Source organism: Anser anser (genome assembly GCF_964211835.1).
Source record: "Anser anser genome assembly, chromosome: 7".
Classification (NCBI taxonomy): Eukaryota; Metazoa; Chordata; class Aves; order Anseriformes; family Anatidae; genus Anser; species Anser anser.
The window spans coordinates 21,537,623-21,555,019 of record NC_139727.1 but is presented as its reverse complement, the minus strand read 5'-3'; the positions used below and the strand labels follow the sequence as shown (position 1 = coordinate 21,555,019).

Here is a 17,397-nt window from a genome sequence, read left to right as displayed (position 1 = left end):
AGTAGAAGCCATAGCCAAATGGCCGTAAATCTAGCGATGCTTCCCAAAATGCTGCTTCAGACACACTGAGTGGTGGATGAGGAGGATCTTTTAGTGTGTGAGTCAATTCTGTTATTCTCTAAGACAACAATTGCAGCCCCACAGAAATCCAGCCACAGGGAACAGACAGGCTTCTGCAAGATGCAACATGAAGAATTTCTCAGTAAACATGTAGAAAAACCTCTGAAAGCAGAGTTTGCTGAACCTACCCACAAGCTTATCAGGTGGGATAGGAGAGTTGTTGGAAACCTTTGCCAAAAGATTTAAACCACGACTGTTGTTTAAGGATGGCTCATCAGACACCACAACAGAAACACAGATCCCAAATCCCCTCCCATTGTAATCAAAATGGAGCCATTTCATCATGACTGATTTCATTGTGTCATTATCAATTTATGCCATGCAAAGTGAGAGATGACCCTCAGCCCCCAGGGGGTTTAGAAAATGCGGGAGTGCGAGGAGCATATCAGGGGGCTCTGAAAATACCACTCGGAGCTGTCTGTAGAAATGCCACAACAACCTCAGACATGCAACATCCTTGTAGTGCCACACAACAGCATGACAAAGGCACGGGTGTTAGAGGATCCATGGAAATAAGAATGCAGGAAATACCAGGCTGTCCAGCCAGTGGTCTGTCTAAGCCCATAACCTGCCTCCAACAGTGACTGTAATTCAGAAAAACACCCAAACTCTGCAAGAGGTAATTATATAACAAGGTACAAGTAACAAGATTTTCGTGCAACTTCCTCCCAGACACTGCTAGTTTTCAGCTGGTTGCTCTGCAGAGCAAAACCCATCCCAGACTTGACCGTACCTTTACAATTTGGGATGTCCGTGTAATTCATCTGAAACAGCTCACCTCATTTTGTATCTCTCCAAGATCACGGCCTCATCAAATCATCATGCTGAGGACTTCCACGAATAACAGTGCACTGGGCTGAAATTAAACAAACAAATAAATAAATAAATAAATAAAAGTGTTCGTCTGCCAGTGGTGAGTTACTGCTAATTCAATTTCAGTGGCTGCCAATCATTGATTTCTAAACAGGCCCACAAAAAGCTACTTGTTTTGTTACCGAGCAGACAGAAAGTATTCTGGTAGTTGTTTAAGGGTTTCTAGGAAATAGCAGGAGAATTAGAAAATCCTGTGGCAATAGCTGGGTATCTTCCATTTTCATGTGTTCTGTGACTCAGGCTGATGGTATGAACCCCTGGCATGTAGGATGACCTCGCAGGACTCTGGAAGAAGTATTTGTACAATGGCTGTGAACACTGTTAAGTGATGGAACTTGATCTTGCTTGTAAACCTAATGAGCTGGGCTGATACAGGGTTGTTGGTAAAGCCCAGCAACTTCTCTGGTAGCTACAAAAAAAGCCACTTCTTCACCTGAATCAGCACAGGGTACACAACTGCCATTTACACCAGCACCTGAGAACCCTTCCCACTGCAGCTCACGCTGTTTCATCTTGGGACATTACAGAAATGCCCAGTGGAAATACTTGTGGTTATATTGGATGGGACAGCTGAGGTTCCTGGGAGACAGAAAACAGACTCTCCATTACAAATGAGGATTTTCACCTTTATGGGGAACTCAGTAAGGTTGTATGGGGATGGGGGAAGACATTACGGGACCACTCATAAAAACTGTAAACATGCTTTAATGATGTCCTCTTTCTAAAGGTCATTGGTGGCAAAGCCCACCATGAAGCCAATGAAATTTTAATGTTTATGACATTTACCTGTCAGTGCTGGCCAGCAAATTCCAAACATAAAACATACCAAGAGTCCCAATAGTAGAAAAATAAAAAAGCACCAGCATTAGCTTGTGTCACGCTACAAAATGTCAAAGGGAACAGACCTGGTTTAGGGATTATGAAGTGGACAGAGAATGAGAAAACCCCGTGGAAATACCAAGTCTGCCATTTTTTGCATCTGTGGATAAAAGCTTGGTGGCTCCAGCAGGCTATGGGATCTGCAGCGAACGTAAGGAAGGACGTGTAGAACTCTTGGAAGATGCCATTTATTATTCGGCTGGAAACACAGTTAACACCAGTGGGATTTGGTCTCCCTCATAAATGTGAACAATTTTTACTTAGAGCAGTCAAGTGACCACTAGGGCTTCTTCAGCCTGTGGGACTGCAGAGTACAGTTTTAAGCAGTTTTATTAACTTTAGTTTAAATCACTTCCAGTACTGATCCCCCTAAAGATCAAAGCTGCTCCATCATTCATACCTGGCAGGCAGTAAAACCCTTACGTAAATCTGAGAGTCCCCTTGTTAAGTTTAACATTCATCACTTAACACCACTTAGCAGCCAACCAGGGGACAGTGTGCCTGCCAGACCTATCCAGTCCCATCTGCGTCTCTGTAGTGAAGATCCAAAGCTGCTTAAAAGGAGTCAAAGGCTTCATCCAGTATCTGCTCCTCCAAAAGGCACAGATGGGGGATGGCCCTCGGAGAGTGCATCTTTGCTCCCCATTTCATCTGTGCCCCGGTGGTAACTATGTCTGAATTCCTTAAGTTACTAGGAAATCTCAGAGAGCCACAGAAAACATTTTGTGCCTAATGAGGCCTTCTTGGACCACAGTGTCATCAGACACTACCATGTCCTGCTAATGAGCTTCTCTCTGTGCAGTGCGGAGCTGCACTGAACTGAACTCTCCCCATAGGACGACACGCCATGAACTGGCAGATTAAACTTTCCACTGGACCAGGGACAGTTGCAAGGCACTGGGATGGCATCCAACTTCAGCTAAGCGGAGTAGGGATTGAGAACATGAATTTATAACCAGCAACCATCAATGAGGCGTAGGGAGCCATGTGTACAGCATACACTTGGGGAAGAAGACTGGGGACTAGAGCAGAGTTGATTCCACCTAATGTAGGGCAGGCAGGACACGAAAGGACTGTATCCAGTAGAAAACAATACAGGAAAATACAAAGGCAGGACCACCATGCCTTAAAAAAAAAAAAAAAAAAAAGGCAGAAAATGCATACATCCAACTAGTATTTGAACGCAGTTCTTCCTCTCCTTGCCTGTAGAGCCAAGGATGTTTGGAAGGAGATCCAGCAGCCCTAGGCAGGGACCATCATAGGAAGAGAGGAAATGAGATGACAAGTCTGGAATGCAAAACACGACAGAGGGACCAACAAAAGTAAAGGGAGAAAAGCCAAGGATGCTTAGATATCGTAGCAGCAGGAACTACACAAGATAACATGACAAAAACTAGAAGGCTGAGAAATGGACACCATCCAGAAGGGAACTGCAGCTACCCAACAGAACAGTCTTGGTACCCCTTTGACTAGAACAAGTGGAGTCTCTGCTTTGTGATATGCCAAAGCATTTATTTGGGAAACACTCTTCCTTCAAGTTTTCTCCTCTTTTTATTTCTCCCTTTCCTCCTCTTCCCTCTCCCCAGCTCCCCCCCTCCCTCCAGGCAGAGATATGTTTCCCTCAGCTGCTTCTGTGCCTGTGACTTTACTGCATGGGGGAAGTCAGTCCGGAAGGTCACCTCTTTCATCAAGTATTCTATTTGCATCCAAAATTGTATGTACATGAAAAATGTGGTCGTGTGTTGCACCTAGCTGCAGACGCAGATGAAATTCTGTGGAAAGCCTGATGCACACTAACCTTTGCAGATGGTGCAGCTATTGCTGAAAAATGGATTGCTTAATAAAGCATATCATCCGACATATTTGCTGCTTGGCTAGCCAAATAGAAGTTGTTTTTTGCACAAATTTCCTTGTCAAATTTGTCAATGTTCATGTCATTTTTGCTTTAGGTCACAGAGCAAGGTGCAAATTCTTGGCATCTTTACTAGTTGCAAGCCAATTTCGGCTATTTCTAACAATGAAGTGAATTTCTCTGAGGATAAGACACTCACTTTATGGGGAGGAAAGGAAAACAGCAGGAAGTGGATAATTTTTTTTCTGGGATTTTGTTCTTGCTTTCTCTCTTTTCTTTTTTCTCCTTCTTCTTGATGGATAATGCTTGCACTCATTTACAAACCTTATTTAATTCATAGCAGAAAGAAAGAGGCCTTTAAGCCTGTTAAATGATTTATTTTGTTTGACTGTTTGGTGCAAGATGCACATAGATTTTTTTGCATTGGTGCACAGAAAATGTATCCCTTTGTGCTTGAAAACTTGCAAGAGAAGATCCATTCCTTTGGCATTCTCAGATGTGGAAGGCAGGAGTCCTCCCCTTCCAAGCGCCTGCTAGCAAAATCTTTCCCTGTCTTAATTTTTTTAAGCCCCACTCAAAGCCATATAATGGCATCTGGTTTGTTTGGTTTTCTACCTGCTCTCCATTCCTCGGCTCTGCCTATAAACACATCACATCCCTGCTCAGATGCACCATTTTCAAGCCCCTTCCCTTCCTCCTGCGTTTCTGACCCTTTTGCTTCGTGGTCCCTTCCCAGACACAATCATGGCAAGCAGCTCTACTCAGAAGCAAAAGCAAAGAATGCCATTGCCATGTTTGCTACAATAAAAACCTCAGCTGGGGGAGGCCTTTTAAAACTGCAGCGTGCTCTTACTGCACAGCCGCGAGGAAGCGGTGCCAGCCCGTGGCTTGCTCCCAGGCACTGGGGTGCAGCCCGTCAAGGGCCACGGGGAACACGAGCAGGCGATGCACTCATGGAAAGGGCTGGAGCCCATTCAACTCCTTCCTCCTCCCCACTGCACGGCCAAGGCAAGTCCCAGAAGGAGGGCACTTCTGGGCCTCGATGGCAGACCAGACCCTCCTGCCCCAACGTTGCTGCGTGCAGTGCTGGCAGTGTGCACTCTGGGCTGCAGAGCTCCACATCCAGCCAGCCACCACAACACACCATGGTTTATCCAGCCCTCCACAAGCAGGTCTGCAATTTAGGTGTCAGGCATGTTATTTATTTTGCATTTCCCGTTTTGTTCAGTACCTTAGTGGATACAGTGTTTGCCATTTCCTAGTAACAGATGCATTCCTCCCTGGGCTGTTTTATATTCCTGCAGCAATTACATTTCTCTCTTTGGAGATTTCATTTCTCCCTGAGTTCCCACCCCAAACAAAGTCCTTTATCAAGCATAATCTTTTCCAAAGATACACCATTTGCCAAGTGCATCCTCCACCTGATCTGTTCCTATACCTGTTCCTATACCTTGACATACTCCCCATTTGCCTTCCAAAGAGCCCGTCCCTTCAGAAAGTACCTCCTTCTGCAAGGAACATTTTGTTTACAAGGTTTATTTTGTTAGCAGGTGTATTCCCACTAGTAAGTTTTCCACTGCACCATTTTTTTTAAAGGTCTTGTTTGGTAGCCAGATAGCCGAGACTGCCTGTGATAAAGCCAGCACAAGTGATTAATAGCAAAGTCTCTGCCATTTTATTATTAATAGCAGTGTGTTGACTCAATTAAATCCAGCCTGCTTTTTTTGGCAGGCCTTCGCAATTATACATATCATTATGGGCTGCAGCCCAAATGCATCCTGGGAGTAGACCAGAACTCCACATTAACTTTTTCTGGCTCTCTCTTTGCAGGTTGGCCGCTATAACATGTGGGCTATAACCAATCCGGGCTGCTTCGGGGATGGCAGGATAGAGAAAAAGGACAAATGGCAGAGGTGGGGAACACACCTAGGTAGGGCACGCTCCCCCACAGCCATAAACAGCCTGGCAAGCACATCCTGGATCCACCCCTCCACACTGAACCCCATAAACACAGTGTAATGGGTCTGGACAGTACCTGTTACCAGCAGGGCTGATTTTCCAGCACGCTGAGGGGAGTGTCCAGTAAACCCTTCCAAAACAGACTTGCAAGCAGCTTGGCCTGACTTGAAGAGGCACTGAGCTGACGTTCAAGCCTTTATTTTGAGATGAGCTCTAGCAACTTGGTTTCATGCTGGAAAGACCCATCACCTAATAAAGCTGGACACCCCTACTCAAAGTACCCCAAAGCATCCTGTAGACATATTATGCTGCTGGACACGCTGCCCCTACCTTTCAAAACATCCCAGATAGTCTTTTGGAAAGCAAGCCAGTCATGGAGCTAAGGCATAAGTCTAGGACAGAGTGAAGTTCTGTTCTCAGCACCAATATGGACTCCATGTCTCTCTGCAGGTGAGTCCTCTGTCCACAGAAAGTCCTGCGGCCTTTGTAGCCTCCCGGCTCAAGAGATCAATGAGACATTTAGAAGACTTGTTATTAGAGAGCACCAAGCTTGGGTGACATAAAAAGCTAGTAGAGATGCAGAGACAAGGTTGCCTCACCTGGGGCTCTGAAGTATTCAGGGAACCCTGGACAGCAGGTGGGCTGAAGTCTTTTTCCTCAGTCTTTTGGGACAACCCATCCACAAAGCAGTGTCCTGTTAATTATGGGAGAAAGTTCTTTTAGACATGAATTTCCTTAGGTTTGTATATATAGCACCTAGCACAGCGAGAGTCTAATCTGCATTTTAGGCACTGTCATCACCCAGGTAACAAACTGTGGTCAGGAAGTGCTGGAGGAACACCCAAGACCAGCCTCTTGCAAAAGCAGTAAATGTTGCCCAGCAGCACTGGCCCATTACTGTCCTTTGCAGGCTGGGTGGGCTCCATCTTCCTGCAACCTGCTAACCAAAACTGGCAACTGCAGTTACACTCTCTAGCATGTGTACGGTCTATGACACATCTCGCTACGACTGTTAGATTTTTCTTCCCAAGCCCGCTGATCTTTACAGCTGCGGATCTGGATTCTTCCCTCCCACGGAGCCTGGAAACATCCCATCTTCCTGCAGATACCCAGGGCACCATCCCTCTTCCTGCAGCATAAGAGGAGATCCCACCAGCCACAGCTGAAACCATGCAAAAAGCAGTAGATCCAATTTCCTGCTGCTTGAACAGGGGGAGCTTTGCAGCTGAGGGCTCTTTTCAGCTTGTGCTACTCCATCTTACAGAAGCCCGTCAAGTCAGGAGGGCACTCTGTGCTTTCCATCCCAGCTTGGCCTGTCTCCATCCATGTCATCCATCTGGTTTATTTTGCTGGCATCAGACAACCCACAGCTGTGGGGCTCTGGCTAAACCAGGGTGGAAGAGTTTAAGCGCTTGGCCTACAATTTCCTCCCCGTGCCTGCAGTGCCTTTGTGGGAATAATTCTGCTGCTGGACAAGGGAGTGCAGAGGAGCTCTGCTGCCTGCATACCCCTGAACAGCTCTCAGCTGTTGCAAAGAAGTCTTATTTCTACCCAGCTCCAGCCATTGATGAAGCTGATGTTGCAGAGTGGGACTGCAGCACTGGATATGGGCAACTGACCATGTGTGTCCCCACAGATCTGTAGACAGGCAGATCTGTGGAGGTCCTCAAAAAAAGTTCCCATCACTCTGTGAAGATATTTAGCTCCATAAGCCCCTCCCGGCTGTCACAGACAAGGAACAGCCCAGCTGGCACCCACAACTGAACTTTCCCTTGTGTGAGAGGAGACCCAGGGAGTTCTAGCAGAGAAGAGAGGGTGCACACACCGCTGCAGGGAAGAAGGGACCAGGAGGATCAATGGGGATGTTTCAGGTTATTGTACTGTCTTGTGTTTCTCCCCAGACAAAAGAGGCTGCAGGTTCACAGCTGTGGCTTACAGGAGTGCCTCTTCTAAGCAGTATACCCGCTTTGCCTATGCTTATAGCCATAAGAAAGAAGAAAAACTGTTGGTCAGTGGCCTTCTGAAATCTGTCTGAAGATGGACAAGGTAGGACCACAGCAGCCGTGTCTATACACTAACTAGACAATGCCACTTTGTTTAAAAAATATCAAGGATCTAAGTCTGTTCTTGTTTCAACGGGAATCTCATTTCGATTTTTAGATATATGGCACTGCCCATCTATGGAGATGGGCTAAGGAAAAGAAGGACTTTTGCAGGTTATTATGAGCAACAGTCAATTCTCTCCCAAACACACATACTTCTCCCACTACCATATATACCAGACCTGGACTTGACCCATGTCTCAAACATGGGAGAATGGGACTCAAGCATTGCTCTAGGGAACCCAGCCATTGCCCAGCACCCAAAGTTTTAGTATGAAGAGCAACATCACATCTCCTGCCACAAACTTGGGGCTATCGAATTCCAGTGTGATGTCAGCACTTCCCTCACCTCAAGACCCTTTTATTTCTAAGGGCAATTCTGACATTTGGAGAAGCCAAAGTTCTGAAGCCCACGATTCTGCTTTCCTCTGAGACTTCCCTTAACCACAGTTAGAGTGGCCACCAGAGAGATGATGATCAGACATTTGCAGGGGCTGTCCCTGTCACCACAGGACCAGTTAGTGGGAACTGAGCTGTTATTGCCTCTCTGTTATCAGTTACAGCAGGAGCTTCCCTGCCTCGTGGCTGAGGCTGCATTGTACCAACGACTCACAGAACATAACTAAACCATGTAAAATGTCATCCTGTGTTTGCCATTAATAAGGTTTCAATTAATAATACAAATTTCCAAGAATACCCCGAGCCTGAAACTCAGCGCTGCGCTGCCTAGCAGAGCCAATCAGGCTGCTCTCAGAGTCAACCCACAATTAAGTAGTTTTGCTTTCCAGGAGAGATCACTCCTTGCTGCTGTAGCTGGAAAACCCCAACCCCAGTGCATACACAGACCATACTGCCCTGTGGGAGATAAGACCTTTTGTGACTTAAAGAACCTCAAGAAAGCTGTCGGGCAGGGGCTCAAAGTTTTTAATTTTAAACATCACGAGACCTTATTCTGCTTACTTGCTGGTGTAAGTCACACAGTGATGTACACGGGGCTGGTCAGCTGCAAAATTTGTAAGAGAAGAATTGGAGCTGTGTTGAGGAGGGCCATAGTCAGTGTCAAATGAATCCAAAATAATAATGATGCCAGCTGACACCAGATCCTCCACCGCACACGCAGCTTTTCAACACTCTGTGTACATACATGAACTTTTCCCTGTTCTAAGCATAAGCACACAGGAAATCATAGGCAAATTCGGCTTGCATCCCACATGAACCATTCTGAAGTCAGATCTAAAAAGCAGCGACGCACAGTCTAGGCCATCTGTATGCTCCTCATACGCATAAAGGCAAAGACAAGGAATGCCTTGTCACCTACCCTGCACCCTCTGCTCCCTGCACACAGCTCACCTCACCTGGAGGGAAATGCTTCTCTCTTATGCAGCCAAAGCCACTCAGCATCCCCAAGGGCATCCTCTCTCTCACACACACAGAGCCAGGAGTCTTCCTGATCTTTGCATCACCTGTGCAATTCCTTCTCTGTGTCTGCAGTCACACACAATCTCCTGCTGTCTGTGCACATCTATGTCCACAACACACCCTCAGTAAGCAGGCATGCAGACAGACATGCTCACGCACCCACACCACCCCCAGGAGGAGCTCCAGGTACTGAGAGGTAATCCTCACTGCTCAGGGAGCCGGGTGGATGGAATAATTAATTTTCTGATGAACATGGATATCATGTGAAGGCAGCCACCCGGATATGGTGGAACATTTCCAGCCAATATCCACACAATCCAGATATTTGGATTCACCCATCCCCAGCTTCTGCTCTCAGCAATGCTGACGGCAGCAAAGCTGAGCTTGCTGCACTGACCGGGATGTCTCCCGGGTCTGGCTGGCTGGCCTGGGCAGCAGGCAGCCGAGGTGCTATATGCAGCCCTCTCCTCCTTACCATCAAAGGCAGAGACGTCATTTGCTCCCTTCCCTCAACCTACTGCTCCCATATAAAATGATTTGCCCGCCAGCACTTGCCACTGCCCCAGTCCCAGGGGCAGAAGAAAGAATTGCACAAGCAGCATCAAACCTGACGGTCCTTCCTGATGGAGAATTGAGACCTGGCAAGTCCTTGCTGCAAGGACACTTCCCTAGGCTACAGCTTGAACTTCCATCAGCCCAATCTCCTTCCACCCTGGCTTAAGTCAGTTTGTTCTCTTCCATCTTACAAAGAGAAGTTAAAATGCTTGTGGAGGACAACTACACACCCTGGGGAACCTGGGGAACAGAGGACGAGGGGAGTGTAGAGAAGGACAGGGGATGCTAGGCAGAACAGTGTTCACAGTGGTTCAAATTGTACCCAAAGCCACAGGATTCCCAGTTACAGAGCTATGATCCCCCTAAAGACTAAGATGTACATTTATTCACTTCTGTGTAAAAGGCATTTTCCCCAAATTCAGTCTACCATTCACAGAAACAAAAGGCAGGGGGAAATTTAGCCGGCAACTCCCCAGACTCCAGCTGGGGTACTGGAAAACAGCGAGCAGCAAGCTGAGAGCCAGAGCCAGCAGGGGGAGGTCAGAGGGAGGAAAAACAGTTTGGCTGACTACAATAAATCCAAACTTCTAATGGCATAACATTCCACCCTGGACAATCTCAGTATATACACGTGATTTTTTTTCCTTGTTCTTAGCACAGGCACACAGGAAACCCATTGTGACTTCCCAGCCACAACTCAGAGGTGCTCATTTCCACAAACCTCTGTTCCCCATTAATGAGGTCTGGCCACTGAACCCACATGGTCTCTAATACTGAAATGACAGGAGTAAGTAGTGTTGTGGGGGCTGGACAATGCTGTCAAAACCATTTGCATCCATCCTTTCCTTCAAAGTGGCTTGCTCCTCAGACTCATCTGCTAGCACGACTCTCCAGGGAGAGCTGTGTGCTAGGAAGATCCCATTCTAGGAATGTAGGAAGCCCACATGCATTTTCCCAGCAGTTTCAACAAGCTGCAAATCAGATCCGTGGGTAAATAGTTTTGAGTGTGCCTATTTACACTACCAGAAATAATTTTGATAAACGCAGCTATAGTTAGTAATTTTTCACATTTTAAAAAAATAGGCTTTTTCGTGAGTGTTCACTGAGCACTGACTATCTGGATGCAAAAAAAGGCCACAAGAGCCTCCTTGGACAAAATGCTGTTTCTCATGATGGGGCAGGAACACACAACACAGGCCAAATAACTTGCTTGCAACAGAGCTACAAACTCAGATGACTTTGCTAAAAACACATGGGAATAGGAGCACAGAAACTGAAAGAAAACTGGTGTTCTCACCAGAATGCAAATGGGCAATGTGCAGCCAGTGTTAGCGTGATGAGTATAGACAGAAACAGAAAAACCAGGCTTACCATGCTGGAGATCCAAGTCCCATTCCAAGCTCTGCCTTCAGTTTTTCATATGATCAGGAACATGGCATTTCTGCTCTGCAGCTGTAAGATTAACAGAAATACTTGACCATTTTGCCTGTAAGCTCCTCTGATCACAAGCTCATCAAGAACTCTGGTCAAGACCTAGACCAAGACCAAGACAACACTAGTTGCCTTCTAATAATGGATCCCTTGGTGCTGTAGCAAAAGAGTAAGCATGTATGGTTAGATATGTATGGTCATTTGCAAATTGTCCAAGTGACACACTTGTATCTATGTTCCTTGCCTGGTGCCACATGTCACACATCCCACCTAACTGCTTTCATCTCAGAGTTCACATCAGGGGAGAAAATAACTGACACAACTCTTTCCAGAAGTCCTGAGGCCAGGAACTTATTTGTATACTGTCAGAGAGGAATTTGCTGGTGACTTTCTCAAAAGTTTAAATCTGAACCAAACTTCATTATCAAAGCCATCATTCTATTCTGTAGGCTGAGCACTGTCTATCAGGCTTCTGGTCCTGATCCTTTCCAGCGCACTTGGATCTCTGAGGTTTTTCATCCACAATGATGATACTTGGAAATACCACATGGCATCTACCAGGAGCTGGCAACTTTAACACTCCTTTGTGCATATGAGAAATCTCTTAATCTTCTCTTTTTCCCTAAGACAAGCTAGGAAAAGCACTCAGAGGAAATACCTTACTGTAACATTGAGGCTTACAAGTAAAAGCAGAGTCATGAAATGAAAAGCTAAAGGTCCTTAGTCATGCTGAACTTGTTTTTTCAGTTCCTGGGGTTGTTGCCCATCCACAAGAGCTCAGTATGTCGCTATTTATATTTGCTAATAGGTTCCACAAAAGAAAGGATTGTTGTGTAAGTCATTGCCCCAGTCCAGAGTACATGGGGAAATTCCCACGGATATATACAATACAGAGGCAAACAAAGACGTCCAAATATCTGCCTAGTAAAAGATACATCTATCTTTTCAAAGGGTGACATACCAATGTGATGAGGAATTAGTCAAAACACTGGATTAGATCTGGGTTCAGGCTCCAGCTCCACTTTCTCCACGCTACTGCATCTTCCCAGCCTAGTGTGGATGGGCTGAGGCTGCTCTGCCTGAGACCCTGGGGTCAGGAAACACAGGTGGAGTTTTCAAGAATACCAAAAAGCCTTAGGAATACAAGTCAGTGAGATGTGTGTTACAAACTCCCCCCACTTCTTTGGAAGACTTCCAACCCCAGAAGTAAAATAAAAGGCGGAGGACATACAATGCTGCTAGGCTAACGGAGCTTAATTTTTTCTGTTTCCCATTTGCTCCTTGGTTTCACTGAAAAGCATTGATGTTGCGGTCCTGCATCTTTCAGATATGCACATACACAGGCACACACATTTTATTTATAGGTAAATGCATATACACAGACCTAGGCATGGAAGTGTGTTTATATGTGTAAAGCGACTGAACACTTACAAGTGGTTTCTATGGTTATAATACACATCGCTCTTATGAACTGCTTCATTAACCTGCCAATCAGATTGGGTTTTGGTTTTGTTTTTTTTCTCCTCCCTTTCTCTTCCACCCCTCTTCTGTGTTACTCTGTTTTGAAAGTGAAGCATGTGTGTGTCAAGTGTATTATTTCAGACACACAGACACACATGGATGCACGCCCAGAAATTAATACGGTTCCACTGCTGCCTCCCCAGGAGCTTTGCGCTGGCCAACCCTCCGGACTTCGCTAGCCACCACGATGGCTCAGGCGGTCATTTATCACCCAGCCCCTGGCCAGTGGCACGGGGGAGCCTGACGCTGCCCCCCCCAGGCAGCCTGGCTGCTTGCAGGAGGAGGGGGCTGCCTGCAGGGCACTTGCAGTTTGGAAGCACTGCTGATGGGCTAGTCCCCAACAAACCCCCCAAAAGTGCTGATGTACTGAAAGCAGCTGACACTGATGGATCTGCTCTCATCTTGCCTTTCAGTCCCGCTGCAAGAGAGAAGAGAGAGAGGAAGAGAAACAAAGGCAGAGATTAACTCTTTTGTCACAGAGCTCTGCAGTTTTACAAGGCAAGATAAAGCTGCTGTCCAGGTTGGGTGCAGATGGGACCAGCTCAGCACAGTCTGTCTGACTCTCTATGGAGTCCAATGCAGGGGGGGGGGAAAAAAGCCTGCACTGTGCAATGATTTACTGACAGGGCCAGCGCTGCCTAACAGAACCTTATAACTTTCCTTGGGGTTGCAACTGCAGCCAGGCAGACTGCCATGCATACCTCTTCCAGGCCTGCAGGCCAACTGCTAAACCAGCAGCCCTGCTTGCCCCCACGCTGCTTCAGTGTGACGTTGGCACACCCAGGGAGACGAACTCCCCCAGCCTGACTAACACACACCAGCGTGGACACCTCAGGTGTGTCATGCGCTGCCCAGCCAGCAAGGTTTACTGCTGTGGCTGCAAGCTCGATAAGCACGGTCATCCCGGTGGGTTCACACCCTCCTGCACAGTCACCATGGCATGGTCTTTGCCTGTCCACGATGCTAGGCATAGGGCTCCCTAAATTGGGCCTTGAGATGACATTTGTGATATATATTTGAATATTATTTAATTTAATCAAACTAAAATTTTACCAGATCTATTTGAGGAGCCGGATGCATACGAAACAAGTTTTTCTTGAAAATATTGTGGTTCCAAGAAGCTCAGATATGAACCAGTGTGTTGATGCCATTCTGCAATGCAAGGAGCATTTGGAAGACGTCTCTCTTCTTTTGCTTTTCTAGAAAGAACTGCCACCTTCCAGGCCTCCTCTCTGCTATGGACTAGCAACGTACCCACAAGGATGTGCCTTTTCCCCATGCGATCATGTACAGAGCTCAGTGCAAACAAACACAGCTCAAGGTTTGCACTACCTCTTTCAGTGCCTCTGCACAGCTGTATTTAGCACTGACAAGATCACATGTACAGCAGGACCCCAAGTACTCACGTGCCCCAGCTATACGACCGCATGTCCTCGGAAAGACGGACTGTGCTACGTTAAGCCCAAGCACACAAGTAGGTAGCTGTATTAATAGTATTAACAAAATAATAACAACAACAACAGTAGTGATAATTATTAGTAAAGATGTTAAGCAACATTTTTTTTCCTATAGGAAAGTTCATTTCAATTGTAACTTTGATTTTCATTGATTTGTAGAGAGGAGAAGGGATATTTTTTCTAGGTCATCTCTGAAAAAAAATCCTAAATCCACATTGAAATGTTGATCCTTTCCTAGCTTCAACAGAAACTCCCAAATTGTGTCCTTTGATAAAAAATCTGGACTCCCCTCACCAAGCAAAAGTCACCCTGTGTCACTAAAAGAGCCATTTTCCGTTGGGAAACACTGCCAAGCTCTAGCACCACACAGCTCTGATTCTTGCCTGGATTTTTCAAGCCTTGTTTGTTCTGTGCTTGTGTTCACAAGTATTCCCAGAAGCTTCAGGCAAACCAGTCACAGAGACAGTACAAATCGGCAGGAATAAAGGGGGCAGGAGCAGGCCCTGGCTGACTGGCAGGGATGTTTCTGGGCTTCTGTCAGGACTGGGACCCTGTAGCACCGAGCCCTGTGCAGCTTTACAAACACTCAGGAAGAACCCGCCAGCTCTGCAATCCATCCATCATAAGGCGCATCAATAAAGACAAGTACATTATACTGGGACACGGACACACTCCGAAACACAGACACGTCACCACACCGAAAACTCCTGCTCTCACACACACTCCGCTGAGCATGCAATCCTTCCTGAAACGCAAACAAGATCTCCAGGCCAACAAACAGAAAATAGATATTTTGGTAAGATTTTTTTTTTTTCCCCTGAGAAAAAAAGGGCTCTCCTTAAAAAAGAAGAAAAAAAAAAGTAATATTTTCTGAGGAATTCTCAACAGGCTTTTTGCCACATCTTTCAGTTTTTCCTCTATTGCCCCAGATTTCCTTTCAACAAAAATTAGAAAGACTAAACCCTCGCAGACCACAATAGTGGTTTGCAGAATATTGCTCATGTCTAGAGGATGATTTTAAATGCAATCCGAAACAGTGGGTCTGCTCTAGAGCCCGAAAACAACTTTGAAATTTCAAAGTGTCCTACCACACACAAATAGAAAAAATAATGTTATTATGTCAAATGCAGACAGTCTAGGAAACAAACCCACCAAGGAATTATTGATCACCTCTTCACACGTCCTTAATAAAATCTTGGTCTAAAACCTATCCACTATACACCATCTGACACACACTGAGATGAAATATGCTGCATGCTTTTGGCATCTAACACTCTGATGAACCATTTGTAAGATCTCTGCAGAATTTCACATTCTCCGTAGCACGCTTTTCTAGGGCAGTGATTTTCACTGTATCTGTGGGCTCTTAAAAAAAAAATTAGTCTCTGAAGGGCTTAAAAAAATACAATCTGTAGATTGTTGTACAGCTGGTTTGAGCTTGCCTTGCTTAGTAACTTTCACAGAGTTACTTAGGAATAGCCTAAGGTCCCCAGCGATCCTGTGGACCCTGAAACTGAGATTTGCTGCTGTAAGGCTTTTACAGTAAGGGCTGTGTGGGCTGCCTGAACTGCAGCCATGGAGGTTTCCAGTGCCAGGGTTAGTCAGTCCCTGGCTTTAAACACCTCCAAACAAAACACATCTCCATCTCTGAGCACTGACAGCACTCAGAGGTGCTCAAGCGGGACATTTGAGAAAGCACCTGCCTGTAAGCACCAGAAGAGTGCTGGTGGAAGGGTGAATTCCTCCTGTGCATAAGCTGTGGAGAAGTGGAGCCTCAAGCAGCCGCAGCAGAGCTGCTCCATACTCCTGCAGCAAGGAGAGCAAGGAGCCCAGCCAGCATCCACCATCCCTCCCAGCCCCTGACCCATGCACTGCAGCTCAGTGCCCCCTGCTCCCTGAAAGATCACAAGGGCCCATTTACTCCAAGATATGAAATTTGTGTTGTTTCTTTATTGTGTTTTAATGAAACCCTGTTTATTCTAGGCTTTTAATTCTTTCCATCTATTATGTTTAGACAACTCATTAACAATCATTTGTTATCATTAGACTTCAATTTTAAGCTTCTTTTCCCAGAGGAGGCAATGCCGTGCTTTTAAACATATTTGCATCATAAACAATTTCCGTGCCCCGTGTGCCATATATTACCCTGGCCTTTCCTCCTTACCAGCCCTTCTGCTTACCCGGACCTGAAGGCGCCAGAAGAGCCTTTGCCAGAATGCAGGGTGATGCTTGCTCCCCGAGGCCTGCAGCCACAGAGGGCTGTGCATCAGGACAGCAGCCTGGTGCATTAATAGCAAACTCTTGAATCCCAGGTCATGTAATGGTACTCTTTCCACTGGGATTAATGACTACAAGCTGCAGCTGAATTCATTAGGGCCTGTTAAAGATATCGCACTAGCCTGGGATAATGCGTGGGCCTCATTCTGCTCATTTATGGTTGTTCAGCTCCACTGGATTTAGTGAAGTCATTCCTGATTTGCAGCAGGGTCCCCTGTGTGCGTGCTAGATAAGCACTACGTCACACTCCGCATTCATTGACAGCTCCCAGTGGGCAAAAATCTGATCCCTGTTATGTTGTGTAAATCCAGATCAACATTCAGTGAGGCTGCAAGGCATCCCTTGGATATGAACTGGCATCAGCGTGCATGGAGCGTGGCCTGCACGAGGAAACCTGCTTTGGCACAAGGGAGGTCCTTTAAGTTATACAGAAAGTAGGAAAAGAGAGACAGGGAGGGGAAAGGCAACCCAGTTTTGCTTGGTTTTTTATTCATCACATGCTGCTCATTGCCAACTCTGACCAATAAAATGCAGAAGAAAAAAAAAAAAAAGAAATCACTAACCTGAAAACTTTTCACATATGTCTTGATTTCCAGAAACTCATTCTGAATTATGCTGGAGGAACGCTGGACATGCCAGCCATGTCCACTCCTTCCCACAAACTGGTGAGCAACCTGATGACATCATTTAAAAATAAGATTTTAGCTTATTAATGACATTGCTAGATCATCTCCGTCAGTGCCAAGTCTTGTGCCGGTGCTAATAGGTGGTGCTTGTTGTCCTGATGTGCTGTGATTTTGCTTCTAAGGCTCACCTGGTGGTGCTACCAGGACAGAAACACATACTTCGGGGCTACTGTGCTTCGATACAGCCCCTACAATCTCAGGTGGCAACCCACAAGAAAACAGCTGCACAAAGGCCTCAGTTCTGCTTAGCTCTGAGCTGGTGCTCA

At 46.2% G+C, this 17,397-nt stretch overlaps 1 long non-coding RNA gene across 1 annotated transcript in view; it reads right to left on the bottom strand.

Moving 5' to 3' along the window:
• LOC310902846 overlaps positions 1-17,397 on the bottom strand; it is a 100,912-nt gene that overhangs the window by 12,191 nt on the left and 71,324 nt on the right. Inside the window, exons 4-6 of the long non-coding RNA XR_014587035.1 lie at positions 11,131-11,211; positions 6,283-6,377; positions 899-976 (exon numbers count right to left, since the gene is read on the bottom strand). This is a non-coding gene — a long non-coding RNA (uncharacterized lncRNA). The remainder of the gene's footprint in view (positions 1-898; positions 977-6,282; positions 6,378-11,130; positions 11,212-17,397) is intronic.